The following is a 16282-nucleotide window of genomic DNA, read 5'->3' as shown; positions in this document are numbered from 1 at the left end:
AGTGAGTAACCGAGTACTCCATTGTCAATACACCATGCAATCTATAAAAAAATTAAAATTTGTCTCGATGCCTTTGCTGTGGTGTGCGCTGCACACAGGAAGGGAGAAAAATGTGCCATAAATACACAATAAAACACAATCCTTTCAGTATCTGAAAATAAATTCTGTAAAGAAAACCAATTTGCTTTTATGTGAAAACACATCTGAGTGATAACTAGATACTCATTGCATATTCTCTGTAGATATAACACTCCTGTCTTTGTTAAAAACATGCAGCATTGATGGAAGAACTTAAAATGAATCCCTTTTTGACAGCTACCATAATGTTTTGATATTTATAATGTAAACACCAAGAATAGTGAGTATTCACGGCAGCTGTAATTACAGGTTACAAATCACAAACTAATTACATTAACAAATGCCTCTAATATTACTTATTATGACAGGTTTACCCGCTTGTGAATCATTTTGTCTAAACTACACCTTAACTTGCACACGCAACAATTTATTGTATTGTATAGAAAACTTGAAAGCAGCAGTTAAGCAAAGGTTAAGTGATGAAGCTGGGCAAAGATTCACCGCACTCTCAGCCATCATTTCTCCGGGACAGTATTCAAGACCTTTGTCTGTACTGTCAGTTGAATCTGCCCACTGATGGGAGCGCTGATTATCCGTGTGCATTGTGTCGTACTGACCATGGCACTTTACATCACAAGCCTTGTCAGCAGCAAATGCCTTAATAACTCCTCCCTGGAGCTTTTTACCTGAAGTAACGTCTGATTAATAAATCACAGCTCATTATACCTTTTCAAAAAGCCTGAGTCAATTATGCACATATTCAACACAATAGCAAGCTAATTATGAACACAATTAATTAATGCAATGAAGAAAATGCCACCATTGACAAGTGGATTGAAATCATTTTTAAACATGTCATGTAAATGAAGACCGTGCTTCATCAACATTTTATTAAATGGTGGGTATGTGTTAAAAATTAGAGCAGACAAGTTATGGAGTGAAGTGTGCAAATTAACAATTTAGCTTGATTCATATTTCATGCCTGATTTGCATATTTGACAGATTTCCCCAACTCACAGCCAAATTAAAAGCAGCTGTCAGTCAAGAACAGCCCCGTCGAAAGAATGGATGCTAATCCAGTTTAATTTGATGGTACAGGTTCTGTTCTTGCATTGCTCCCAATCTTAAACCAAGCAGCATCCAGCAATTCAGTGAAGACCGTGATTGAATTCCCCAGAGATCTTCAGACCTGAGACCTGCAGTCACACATCACTGAGATATGGGATATACTGCGGGAGAGATTCTGTGATTAATAAGGAACCAGACAGGAGGAGACTGCAGGCTGGTGTTGCAGGGAGAAATGAACACAGCGCCAAAGTTATATATGGGAGTGGGTGTAAGCAGTGTAAATAATAACAGTGTGTATGTATGTATCAGTGTATACTTGAGAAGAATAATAATTTCAAATTAAATGCTCAGGAAATAAACTTGGTTAGAGATGCATGGCTTGGGTCACTTCATGATCCCCTGGTGTAACGTGCAGGAGTTCCGTACAACATCGACTCAGAAAACATGAGCCGACAGGAAATGAAACCTCCTTTCTTTTCACTGTACTTCGAGATATGCTGTTTTATTTATCAGACAAGTATTTCATTTCATGTTGGGAAAACCTATTTTTGATCCTTTTTTTCTTTTTCTTTCTTTTCTCATAACACAAAGTTCCAGTTCCAGGGATACAGAATAAGAAGATCAAATTTATTGATGAGTGGTGTCACACTTCTGAGCTCTGGAAAAAAGAATGAAGTTGTTGTTGTTTCTTTTTATCTCCAGTGCTGTAGACATGATAGTGAAACAAAGCAATGCAGGGGAGCTGGCGGCTTACGGTAAATCCAGAACAGTAAAGAGCAACTTTGTGTCCATGATCGCTTCGGCCCCCAGTGCCCGCCATATCCCATAACCGCGTGGCATGCGCCATGCTGTGTGTGCAGAGTACATTTCAAAATAAGAGATTCAATACACACAGGCAACATTTTCCAGCATTCTCCATCTGCTGTGAGGCTGTTTGTGGAGCGGTTGAAGCCCCATGTATAATTCTGACAGGTACTTTTCTCCATCCCACATGCAGCTGCCTGTGAGGCTGTCAGCAAACAAAGGAGGAGTTGGCATATTGGAAAGAACAGCTGGTGAGTGCTAATATAGAGGGCTGCTGATTTGCCAGGGCCTCTATTGCACACATATGTACACTAAGAGATGCGCTCAAGCTCAGATTCCAGTCGCTGCAGAACTTCCAAGCAGCGTTGCAGTCTTAATCCTAAACCCCGGTGGTAGTTCCTTCCACAAGCACCTGTGTTGTCATACTTTCATCCCAAGGATGAGACACAGCTGGCATGTGCTCAGCAACATGAGGCAATAGTTTCTACTGCAGCCCATTTTGAGTCCAATGAGTAAATGGGATGGGACTGTGGTCAACATATGATGATGCTTCCCTGTCCATTAACATATTTTTAATGGCTTAATGATGCATGCATATGCAGTAGATATCAAGTAAACACAGGAATGTGAATTTGTTTGCTGTCTGAAAAAGACTTGCAGGTATTCCAGTGGTTATACCACGGCAGTGCTGAGGATTCATCCTGCAGATGAACAATGAAGTTGTGGGTCATAGAACTGAAACAGTGAGCTGAAAGACATTGAATGTCAGACTGCTGTGTCTCGCTTCCATCCCATGTCTCAGAGTCTTTTCGTCCGTGCAGCTATCAGAAGCAGTTTCAATTTGCAGTTCATAGAACGGCATTGGTTGTTTGTGCAGCCGCAATAGTCCGATAAATTACCCAAAACCCACAGACTAACTGCCAAGATCCCCCCTGTACTCACTCCAACTGAGCATCGCAGCCAGGTACACAACCCTGTGATGTCATATGAAAGCTTTGGGAGCCTGAGGATCTAAAAAAGAGATTGGAGACCAGGAAATAGGACATGCAACAAGAGGGTAAAATCAGCTTATAAAATTCCCTCAAGGGGCTCTGAAGATATCTTCACACAAACATTTGCCTCACACCAGCCCACACACACACACACACACAGTGGCAGCGCGGCGTAACGCTTGTTGTGATCCATTAGTGGAATGATAAGAGGGGCATGTGGCAGGAAGAAGACTATAGATCTCAATGCAAATTCTGTGTCTTCTGACAGGATGAAAAGACTATTCTTTAGGGGAAAGTGTGCCAAGGCGGCGGAAGGCTTCACTGGGGCAAAAGAGGAAGACTGGTAAACAAGAATTAAATGATGCCGAGTGTTCACTGAGGCTGCTGGCATGACATTTCTGCTCTGCGAGATTAATAATGAAGGAGATTACAGGCACCTCGATGGGGATGCACAAATGAGACAAAACCCAGGAAGATTACAGCCCACGTCAAATAACAGAGAGCCCCAGACTGCTGTTGCGAAATTAATATTTTATGGCCTTCCTTCAAAGACCACAAGGAGGGATCTTGACGTGGGTGACTTCATATCAGTGATATTGGGACGCCTGTGTATTGAAAGGATGCACTGGTTATCATTCCCATCATATGGTTTGGCAGCTTGTGAATGCACTGTAAAAGGAGAGACAATGAATTAAATATTTCCTACGGGATACAAAATATTACTGTTGTTGCGAAGCTAAATGTTTAAAACTGTCATATGCCGAAGGCGAGGCAGCGATATATGAGGAGACATGAAAACATGGGAGGGGGCAACTAGAGGTTAGAAACGACTTTTATGCTAATAAAGTTACAATATTTCAAGAAATGTACAATATGTTATCATAAAATACAAGATTTGGAGGAGTTTGCCAGTTTGGATGCACCCTTTGCAAAAAAGCAAAACAAAACCCCTAATATAATGCTTTTTGCCATTTACAACTGGCTGAAGGCAGACAAATATGAACATGGTAAGCCATGCTCCACTTTCAGTTTTCAAAGCCTGTTCTGGTGAGTCTTGATGTCGACTGTCAGTCAGACTAGATCAAACAGATATGGATTGATGGGTGAATTCAATTTGCAAGTTTTAGCTCAATGTTGATTTTGATTTCAGACAGACGCATCAGCACCCGACGCGTTTTCCAACCCCTCTTCCAAAAAACCAGAAAGTTGCTCTTGATAGACATCACGCAGATGTCTTTCATCTTTTCTGTTATACACACAGTGCATGTGTTTAAGCAAAAGCCCAAAGGCTTTCGCGGAAGGTAACATGTTTGTTTTGTTTTTTTTCACCCACCTTATGGGACAGGATGTGCCTTCGACACACTGTACCTGCATAACCAGTGTTGCCGTCCCCTCAGAAAAAATAATTGCCTCTTTTGTGGGCACACCATTCCCTGTGATGGGGCCTGGTAAAATGTAAGCCATTACAGTCACATAGCGTCCCTGGCATTTGAGTGCGAGGCCAAATGTAAATAACCAGTGATGGGTGGTGATGCACGGTTATGTCAGGCTGCATCTCTGTGTAGCCGAAGGTCATTTGCTTTGCAAGAATTGTTCATCACCCATTGTGTTCACGTTGTTGCAGTGGGACATAGAATTCATTGCTTTCTATTTGTCAAATGCATTTCATTTCACCACCATATGAACCCAATAATGCACGCAGCGGTGCAGATGAAGCACAGCAGAGTGTTTAAGGCGTTACCGCACTAAACCAGATGCTTCAAGAATTGACAGGAGAAGCCATGTTTAACAGCTTTAATGTAGGATATCGCTAACAGCAGAACCTACTGCGATGGGTGGCTAACAATTCTGTCCGAATTTGTGCAGCACAAAGTAAATCAAGTTTGCAGAACACATTTCCAATTTGACCTTTATTGGCTCAGCAAGAGATTGAAATCAAGCACTGGAGTGTGGAGGGTACTTAGAAAGGTGGGCCTAAAGCTGCTAATGCATACCTGATGAACCTGTGGAGCTGAATAATATAATATCCGCTTTGTCTCTGCTGTTTTTATTCATAACTCTATTGTTCTTTTATCAAATCCACCTGTCCCTGAAGGAATTCCTTGAGGTGTAGGAATCTACATAGAGTTCAAGCCAGTGTGTGCACGTGCGTATATGTTTACTCTACACACGTTTGCCAGTAAAATCATTTTGTTGAGTTTGTTGCATAATCAACATAATGCATCAGGATGTCCAAATCATCCAAAAAGAGGACTTGAATACTTTTGAAGCTGACAGCCTGTAGCTGCAGGGAAAAACACAGAGGGAGATGAATTACTTCACTGTACATTTGGTGCAGTACGAACATTTCTCACTAAAAGTAGTGACCAGAGTTTTATTTGTCAAATTCAGAAGAAGAAAAATGGAGCTAATCTGCAGTAAACTAAGGACCCTTGGATGGCATTTCAAGATATTTGGCATTGTGAGGGCCAGACCTTGTTCTTCTTACCTCTGAAGGTAGTCCTGTTTGACTGCGGCTCTACCTTTGGGGTGGGCTGAATGAATTTGGGACCAAATTTGTGTGAAGTACAGAAAACTAAACATGAAAATTCCCGAAATGTTTAATTCATGTGACCAAAACCAAGCAGAACAAAAGAGGTGTGGAGAGAAAGACAGAGGGAAGGAAGGAGGGAGAGTCCTTTACACAGTAACAAAGTCTCTGCAGTTTTAATATCATGGAGCAGATTCCAATGCCACGCAAAAGCGAAAACTGTCCGTCTCAGTTTCAAAACTCTTGCTAGACCTCATGAATCCCTTCCTGACTAACAACAGACATTCTGGGGCCCAGGAGCTATGATATGTTTTCTAAAAAATAAAAATAAGATCAACATTTGTTGTATGTAGACATATATGAATAATATGTTAGATGTAGTTATTACATATACCATTTGGTTAGTTGGTAGTCATGATATTTAAGCTGGGAAAATAAACAATTCTAACCTCCTGAGGGAGGATCATTTTTGGACATTCAGGAATTCAGAAAACAACATGTACTCTGAGCTGAACACATAAGGTGAATAATAGATGAGTTCAATGACATCAAATATAGGTGACAATAACAAATTGGCAATCTTAATGACTTTTTTGAAAAATGGGACCAAAGTCCATGAATGTATGAATGTTCTTTGTTTGTTTGTTTGTTTGTTTTCACTGTTTAGGTGATGGCATATCTCAGCATTTGTGTTTTAATTAATTCACAGACCAATGGTAAGCCGATTGTGCTCTAACACAACTTTTCAATGGAGTTCAACATCGTGGCCAAGAAAATACTCTACTACAGCAATGCTGAATTTACAGTTAATCAGAGTAAATCTGCAAGAGCCCCAAATTATAACATAGTCATATTAGATCCTCATTTCTAAAAGGATTGTGTTTTTTTTTTTTAAACTTTGATGTGGTCGGTCCTGTGAAAAATGAGCCTAAAGGTCACCGGTGCATTACGAGACATCATTTTTTGTTGTTAGGCAACACCTAGAGCTAGGGTAGTTCACACAGTCACTATGGGAGGAGGGTGGGGTGAAGAGATGGGTCAACAAAACACAGGAATATGACACAGGAGAGCTGTGTTCAATTCCCATGTGTAAGTAGCGGTTGTAATGCACAATGCCTACACACCATTTAGAAGCTCATAATGTGAAATCTGACCCGCTCCTGACTTTAATGCAATCAGGTCAGCATTACTGCCATTACAAAAATGAGCTTTCAGCCACTGTGAGAATAATCTTTCGGCACCCTAAACTGTCTTACTGCTTATTTACCCCTATGATGGGTCAAAATAATGCTTCTGCTGTGATGACAGCTCATTTTACACTTTTAATGGTTCACGCTTTAAAATTCATATTTATAAGAAAAAAAGATGACCGCAAAAACGAACACTGATGCAAAAATGTTTATCTTGAACGGTCTGTCATTTTTGAATTGCATATCTACAAACTGCAAACATCTGCAAATTTCTTTTATTTATATTTCATACTTCTTATAATTTCCTATTAGATTAAATATGTTATCTGACCAAAACTGTTACCAATATCTTTATGTGCTGAAATCCTTTGTAAGCATCGTTCTGCATACAGAACTAAGAATGAGGTTAAACAGGATGTTCATATTTAAAATTCAGAAAACAACATGTACTCGGAGCTGAACACATAAGGTGAATAATAGATGAGTTCAATGACATCAAATATAGGTGACAATAACAAATTGGCAATCTTAATGACTTTTTTGAAAAATGGGACCAAAGTCCATGAATGTATGAATGTTCTTTGTTTGTTTGTTTGTTTGTTTGTTTGTTTTCACTGTTTAGGTGATAGCATATCTCAGCATTTGTGTTTTACACAGACCAATGGTAAGCCGATTGTGCTCTAACACAACTTTTCAGTGGAGTTCAACATCATGGCCAAGAAAATACTTGATAAAATTGATAAAATTTACTTATAATAAAATTTACTTATAATAAAAATAATATAATAAAAATAAATTTATTTATATTTCATACTTCTTATAATTTCCTATTAGATTAAATATGTTATCTGACCAAAACTGTTACCAATATCTTTATGTGCTGAAATCCTTTGTAAGCATCGTTCTGCATACAGAACTAAGAATGAGGTTAAACAGGATGTTCATATTTAAAAGAAATATTAGCCCTTTGGATCATTGGTAGAATTAATGCCATGCATTAGTCCAACAATATGGCCATGCATGAATGGCTATCAGATCCCTCTGTGTTTCTGATCATCAAAAGAAATATTAGCCAAGCTATTCAGCCTCGACTGTTGAATAGAATCTAATTTACAATTTGCCAACAAGACCTTTTTTTCAGACAGATGAGGTGAGTATGTGCATGTGTGAGGGAGAGATAGAGGACCATGCATGAGAATAAGAGAGAATATTACAGGGAGCTGCTATTCATAACCACACTACAATATTATATATCATATTTCATTGAATGATAACTGGTTCAACGGCAAACAATACAAGTCTGGGCCATGAAGCCTGCTGTGGTGCACCCAATTTTGTTTTGTCTGTGAATAGCAGCATGTTATGTCAGTATTGAATGGTGCCAGAAAAAAAAAAAAAAAAAAAAGAAGAAAGTTATAGTGTGGTTTCATGTTGGTTAAAACAACAAAGTGCTCTGATTTCAGTATTCATTAGATTCTGTTTCATAGTACAGATACAAAGCCCCTGAGAGTCAAATTCTTCTTTTTTGAAAAGAGCAACCAAACAAAATATAGAAAAAATCCAATTATTGTTACAGACCAAAATGATTTATACGACTACGACACTATGAACTTCCTGAACTTAAAAACACAAAATAATAGGTGGGCAAAGACTAACAAATCTAGATAGGGATTTTCTGATAATTCTCACAGGAGAGAAAGCATGAAGTAAAGCTAGAAATACTGCATCACTAGTAAAGGACGTTTTTCGCTCAGACTCAAACTGCATCCCTGTTCATCCAGAGTTTATTCAGGACTCCACAGTCTACTGTCTAGGGTGCATCACTCTGTCATATTTGTGGCAAATTTGTAGAAAGTCTGTGTAGGTATTACTGTGTTTTGTGAGGCACAAAAACCTGAAAACATTATATTTTACTGTATATACAGTATATGCAAATGAGACTGAAAAATAAGGGACATGCATGGGACATTGAAGGGGCATGTATTGGACATGTATGGAAGGTCGAACAGCCAGCAGATGCCAGCACAGAGGCATAAAAAAAAAAGATTAAATTCCTTTCCCAGTGAAGATGCCGCATTAAAAATAGATAGTCTGCTCCTGCTTCTTTAGGTGTGATGTTCAGTAGGGGACAACCACAGAGGTTAAATCAATGTGTGGCAGTACGGTTTGACATTTCCAGGTCTTTCAATATAGATGTTAGAATTTTAAAATACATGCTTGCAGCACTGAAGCAAATCTAAATCTTAATATAGTCCGTCAAACAGAACACAAAACATCGAGTACAGTAAAGGCTCTATTTTTGAAGCAGTCAATTATATTTTCAGACTGTCTTCCTGCTAAATGTCACATTTTGTCAAGCGACTCAAATTGGCCTAGGGTTGCTCTTGTTTGTCTGATTGAATGAGCCGTTGAGGGTGGAAGGCAGTGGCATGATCAGCTGGCCCAAAGGCAGGCTAACTGTATCAGAGTATAATTTAAACAGTAACTATCAGGAGTTTAACACTTTCCCAATCACTCCTTGTGGTGCATTTAACTACACGGTACCGACTGCCTCCATTTTTCCTTATGTCTCTGTGTTAACACAGTGATAATGTCCTCTGAACTGTCAGCATGCTGAAAAATATTGGCAACTCTTTTGCTTCATTATTCTCTCATATGCCCGGACACATTGTTGTGTATCGCAGAGAGCGACTCATCTTTATAACAGCGGCTTCACTCAGTACCTGCCAACTACTCCCATGCTAATGCAGACTCAGTGTTTCCTAAAATTATTGATTAGGACTAAATTAAATCCTCATCTCCGAGAAAGCAGCTAACAGAGCGTAGTGTCAGACTGAAGAATGGAGTGGTAATGAAATTGGCTCTCAATCTAAATATCAGGCTTGTACATAATATGAGGACAACAGACTGTTATCTGTGATTGCATTCTTATTCAGCGAGGAAATTAAGCTATTAGTCACAGTTATAGAGCAAATAACCAGCCAAATGTGACTGATCAGTTCCTGACTTATCTTTTCAGATGTTCATACTAGCAGATAATAGATGTTTCCAGTATCACAAAACTGCTGGCCTAAACAAAATAATATGCACTTAAGATAATGAAAACACCCAACTTTTTAATGGCTGCGTACGCAATTCTCCTTAAAACATAACTGATGCTGCTCTCCGTAAGCAATTTTAATTGATTAGACTGCAGCACAGCGGTGGATGCTCATAACTTTACATAGCTCATGAGATGTCTTTGTTCCCTCCGCGCTCTGATCCCCAGGTGCCTGAGGAACAGAGGGCACACCTGAGGAGGCTTGAGCTAAGAAATATCCCAGATAATTATTCTCTGAGCACAACCAGAACCACTGCAGAAGAAATTCACAAACTGCTAATGATTCGAAATGGGATTTACATATTGCTTCCAAAAAAACAAAAAACAAAGAAGCAAAAAGCAAGATCTAAATCCCAAAAAGTGTACTGTTCCCACACAAACAAAACTTCAAATCCCCTCATGGTGCTCACACATTTTCAAAGCAACATCGTGGGGCAATTACACAAATGTGAACCCACATTGACCCAGTCTAGCTCACAGAAAACACATCTGTCCTCTCAAGCTGTTGCAGTCAACGTAGTCTGTGACAATAAAGCAATCCAATTAATGTGCCATACAGATTGGACATTCAGAGGAGGAGGATGAGGATGATATTAACATATCGCCTATTTCCTTATTGAGAGCATCAATACATTGTGCGTTTTTTCCAAATTATACTTCACTGCTATGATCTACCTTTTGTGGAGTGAAGAGTTTGAAATTAAAACTACTAACTGCCCTGCCTGTGATGTATGTCAAGTTGCACACTCGCTCTGTCTGTGACCTTCTCTTAAATAAAACAGAAAATGTTTTAATAGCTGGATTAAAGAAGTTGGAGATGGGGCCAGGAGAGGGCAGACATATAATTGGAGCTTGCAGTAATAGAATATTCTAACCCGCTGTGTGCTTCAAGGTGCTGGTGTTACTCTGCTAACTATCTCAAGTCAAGTCTCACTCACTCATCTTGTACCACTTATCTGTTTCTGGGTCTCGGAAGTTTGAAGAGCCAATCCCGGCTCACTCTGGGTGAGAGTGGGGTCACCCTGGACAGGTCGCCAGTCCATCACAAAGGCCAACACACAGAGACAGACAGAGACCAACAACCACTCCCACTCCCACTCAGACCTACGGACAATTTAGAGTCACCAATTAACTCAAACATGATGTCTTTGGACAGTGGGAGGAACCGGCAACCTTCTTACTGTGGGACAATGCCGCTAACCACTACGCCGCCATGCTGCCAAAGACAAGTCTAACTTTACTTTTTGACACCACAAGCAATTTCAGACACAAGCAGTCATCGTCAGTGGCTACTCCTCCATCACATTTTTTTTTTTTTTTTATTATTATTATGAAACTCAGTGTTATCAAATGGTCTGCAAAGCACTATGAAATCAGTGGCTATGAATCATAAAGCCTCCACAGACTTCTGCAACCTACTGTAATAAAGTATAATGGTGTACTTCAGCCTCAAGGTCAGTCACTGAGAAAGACTCCACTGTGCAGTCGAATGGATCGGTCTCCCTTTTTGCATTCACTTAATCCCCCTCCCCTGTTCACCAACGTCACCACTGGACAGCAGCATACCTCAATTCACCTTTCTTCAAAGGCAATGCAGATTATCGGCTACGGGGCCTGAAAGCAGCATTTTCCTGTGTGGCCACCAATGATATTTCAAAGTACTTATATGTGAATGAGAAAGTAGCAAATGCATATCACAATGGAGGAGAACGATGCACGCATTAATGACTAAAATAGAATAACAGGACAACATTTCAGTTGTTAATTGAAATCTGAAACATTCAGATTTGAGATGCACCATGCACCATTTTCAAATTGGAAAGCCATACGAGGCTGTCACCTAACGATTTCTGAAGGTACTGAGTACAATCATGGTCTCTCCTGAAGTCAAAATGTATTTGTTAATGACAAATATATTCAGCTCTCCCTCCACTAGGCATGATTTCTTTCCTTGGTAAATATGAACTCACTTGGCCATAATGACTCTCTGCACTCTGCAAATGCAGTGATGAAATTAGTTAAGCTCAGTGTCCTGTGCACTGAGTTTAACTGGGCACAGTTTACTGCTCTCAGGTTGTGTTATGTGACTGAAGCTTATTGATGTTAATTTTTTTTTTTTTTTTTACTTTCCTCTCTGTGCTTTTTGGAGTGTTGTGCAACTTTACAGTGAACATATATGCAATGTGTCAGCGATCCAGAAGAATCCCAGACTGGATTACGGTGAGGTCATTACTCAGTCGGCTCTGTCGCTGCAGATGCTCTCTGGATAGTTCTAAGCTTGATTCAACTGTGGCAAAGTCTGGAAGCAGTAAGGAGCTGAGCTCTGACCAGCTTGGCCTCCTGGCAAGATTCTCATTACTCACAGTGCAGGTGTCCTGTTACCCACAATGCAAATGAGAAAGCTAAATTTCTTCCCACTTGATGCTGCACTGTATCAACCCTATCACTGGCATAAGTGCAGAGATGAATTCACTTCACACTCAATATGCCACTATTTCATTAGGAAGCACACCAGGAGCCAATTAAATTAAGGTGAGAACATGCCGGTTTCTGACATTACTTCCTGTCAGGACTATCCTCAAGGTTTCCGCTTTTTTCTTAATGTTTCTGCCTCTTAAAAGAACATTTTTCCCGTCCACTGTCAGCAAGTGCTTGCTCATGATATGATTTGTTGGGTCTCTGCAATTAATATTATATAGTACCGAGTACTGAGCTGTACAGTCTGCTCTGTGTGAAAACTGCCCTGAGATCATTCCTGTTGTGATTTTGTGTTATGCAAATAATGACATGACTAGACTACATAGTGTAATACAATTGGCTCACCATGACTAATGAAAACACTCTCCTCTTAGAACCTATATGCTGACACTGAGACAACAAGAGGGGAGGGATGGGGATCAATGTTTACATTGTGTAATAAATGTGAAACAGACCCTAAGCACTGACTGCCAGGCATTATTTATTAATTCTCCAGCTAGGCGAGGTAATCACAGACAGAATCGTACGAGTAATTTCTATTGGATACGGACCCTGACCCGCAGCTCATGAATAAGAAACAACAAGCTGAGAAAGTTTACATGAATAATAATGGGATTCATAGAGACGATGAAAGCGCGAAGCGGCAAGTTTTACGTTTGTACACAAGATAGAGTTTGCATGGTCGAACACATGTCTATCATTTTCTACTTTGAAGTTTAGTGAAAACACCAGGATGAGACTTGAGGCTTGGGACAAATCATCAGTTCAGAGCTTTCAAAAATATAATTTCCAGAGAAAACACAAGCATCTTATAACTGTGAAGAATTAGGTATTTCATATGTTTAACGTTATTTCAAGTTAAAGTAGTTTAAGGCCTGGTTAGAGTTAAGTTTTGTTGTATAATGTGAAGAATAATGGTAGCTGCATGTTTTTACCAGCTAATATTACCCATCTCATAAAATCTACAAATAGTGTCTATAAATAATATACTAGCACATCTCTGTTTAGGGCTAGCATTACAGTATGTTTTAGGGAGTATTACACATATTCTAATTGGAATCCAAGTAGTACATGTTTGAGACCTTTGCAGTGTGTATTGTAGTTTGGTTCGCCCATTTTATAAATAATGAATTGTAATTAGAGCTCTAATTATGCTCTGAAATATTCACAGGTTTTTGCTTAATAGGTCCCCTAATGCATTTGGTTGAGGTGCAAATGAAACAACTAATGACACATAAAACAGGGGGTGTGAGAGAAAAAAAAAAGTCCAAATGGTTCACAGATGCAATAAAAGATCTCTGCCAATAATGACATGCAAACGTATCCAACTGAGTTTGAAAACATGGAGCTGAGATGAAGTCGACAGAAGATTACACTTCATCTAATCCTGAACACTATTAACTTGGGTAACTTTGGTAATTTATTCGCAGTTGGCTGTAAACACTTGGCTATAAAAAGGTTTTGTGCATGTTGCCATAATGCCGGAAATGAACTGAATGTGAACGTACCACCTTATTCACTTATCCAAAATTGAACATGTAGTTTTTGTTGTTGTTGTTGTTTTTGGAGGCCCAGGAAGTTTTTCTGCACTTCCAACTACGGCACTTAACTTTTCCACTGCTGCACGGCAGGGTATCCTATTGTGGTCTGAAGTGATGTACACCTCTGCTGTCTACAGTTCTGTCGCCAAGCAACAGTCTCCAAAGTTCGTAGTACATGTGAAGAATATCTGAGGAACGATATTACCACTGAGAGCTTACCCAAGACAAATACAACAGCAGTTTGAGTTTTTAACCTTGTCCTCTCTTCCAGTTGTATGGCTGCCAGTGTCAGATTGTTGGTTCAACCTATAATTTGGTCCAGGCTGATATTTCAAAAAACTGCAGCCATAAAATTTTCTAAAGACCAATTTATTATTCCTTTGGAGATAAATCTTTGTGCTATTCCCCCAATTGTATCAATTCAGTTGAAAAATTTGGTTTAGTTTTTTGTGGGTTGGATGACATTCACGTCCCCCCCGCGGGATGAATAGAAGTCTTTGGCACTGAGATTGGCACATGATGTGGAATTTCTGCTGACGGAATAAAAAAAAAAAAAAACATTGTGTACGTTAAGAATTCAAAGAGGATTTAAGTGATTTCATGCACCATTATACCCTATCAGGAGACTCACTATTGTCTTCTGCTTGATTAAGGCATATAAATTCAGAACAGCTGGCTCAGCACTGGATCTCTGACCATAGCACCCGCAAGCTCACCGCTACATCTGGCATGATGGAGCCAATTACGACAACACGGCAGTTATTATATCAAAGATCAAAGCTGCCATCAGTTTCAAAAGCAGCATCCAGACACTCGTGATCCGAGCCAAGTACCAGTTGGTTACGGGTCAGATTAGCAGAGAGCTGGGGCACCATGATGTAGATTGCACCATCACGCGTCAAGAGGATTTGTATGTCAATAAATATGGGCCTCCTTGGATGAATAGTGAAAGAGAATTTGTAGTTTTTGCTGTTCGGGGAGTCCTAAAGGTTATCAGCAAACCTTCATAACAGAGGTGATGGTTGTGAATGGATGCGAGTGTGTGTGAGAGAGAGAGAGAGAAGAGGAGATGAGCCGTTGCTATCTGTTTGACATTTCTGTCAGTACTGGTATTTGAACTGCTCGGTAGCTCTGACAAATGCCATGGCTATCACCGGCTCGATTTTAATTACACCTGACTGGGTCTTTCAGGGGCTCAGGGAGGAACTTAATTAGCCAGCAAGCACTTGGGCTAGTCCTGGCACTGGTCTGGTGCGAGCCTCACAGCTTCTTCTTCTGCGGCTTTTCATTGGCATTTTAATGGTCCCTGTCTATGCAAAATGGGAGAGTAAGCAAATGAGGGCAGAGCAAATGGGCTTTGAGAGACGGAGAGGGAGGCGGCTTCCCAAAACAAACTTGGATGTTAATGTTTGGTTGTTGAATAAACTGAACGTGCCACAGCAAATGGGGGGCATTACCTATGTGATACTTCAGAGATCACACAGAATGCAGTAAAACAGCTTTATAAATCTGTATCGTATGTAGAGTATGGCTTTATGACGTGGTTTCATGGTGATATACTGACTGAACAACTGCCTTTTTGTTTTGCGAGGACTTGGATGGCGTTCTTCACAGGCCAGTTTGCACACATCAAGTATTTGGAAATAGGACGCAGAAGAATAAAAGAAGAAAACCAAACAGTGAATATGTGCTTGGCAAGAAAAACAGAGACATAATGCCGACGGATAACCATTTCTATTCGAAAGAAAACACGTTTAGTAATATCAGGAGGGACTGTCTCTTTTTATATTTTCCCAATTTCCTTTTAAGTTAAATGTGAACACAGAAATATATAACAGTCCTCAGGCAGTACCATATCTGTGACACTCCAATTTCAGCTTTATCACACTGAAGATAGCACAGAGACCAGAAGATCCCAGTAGTCTCCCCCTCCATATGACAGGGCCAGAGAAGTGATTAAGTGGTTAGTATGTTTTAATGAACATAAAATCATCCGAGTGGAAGTTGATTTTAATTGAAATCTCTTTGTGTTTAATAGTTTAATAACTTATCACAGTCACATAGTGGAGAAAAAAGTGAGTCTGTGTGTACAGACACAGCATCTGTAGTGGCTGAACTTTATTCTAGAATGAGTTGCTTTAGATTGTGAAGTTGCTGTTGTTGTTGTTTTGTTTTTTTTTAATCTGGTTTTGCTGGATTGTTTCCTTTTCTGATATGACGGCAGCATTTATCAAAACTCCCCACCTTTCCTCTTTATATATTGTCCCGCAGCACCATCCACCAAGACTGAAAGGGAAAGGCACAATTTGTTAGTGTTGCCCACTCTCACACAGTTCACACCAAAATGCGGAAATAAAAGTGAAATTTTGAAATGACTGCACAAAACAATAAAGCACAAAATGTGCAGGAGTGCTGCTGAAATCAGTTTCATGTCAGTTTTATGTTCATGGTTCGTCCACATACAACTGCCAAACTTCCTACCACACAGTTCGAGTACCTGG

Source organism: Echeneis naucrates, chromosome 16 (genome assembly GCF_900963305.1).
Source record: "Echeneis naucrates chromosome 16, fEcheNa1.1, whole genome shotgun sequence".
NCBI lineage: Eukaryota > Metazoa > Chordata > Actinopteri > Carangiformes > Echeneidae > Echeneis > Echeneis naucrates.
This window is presented reverse-complemented; position numbering follows the sequence as displayed.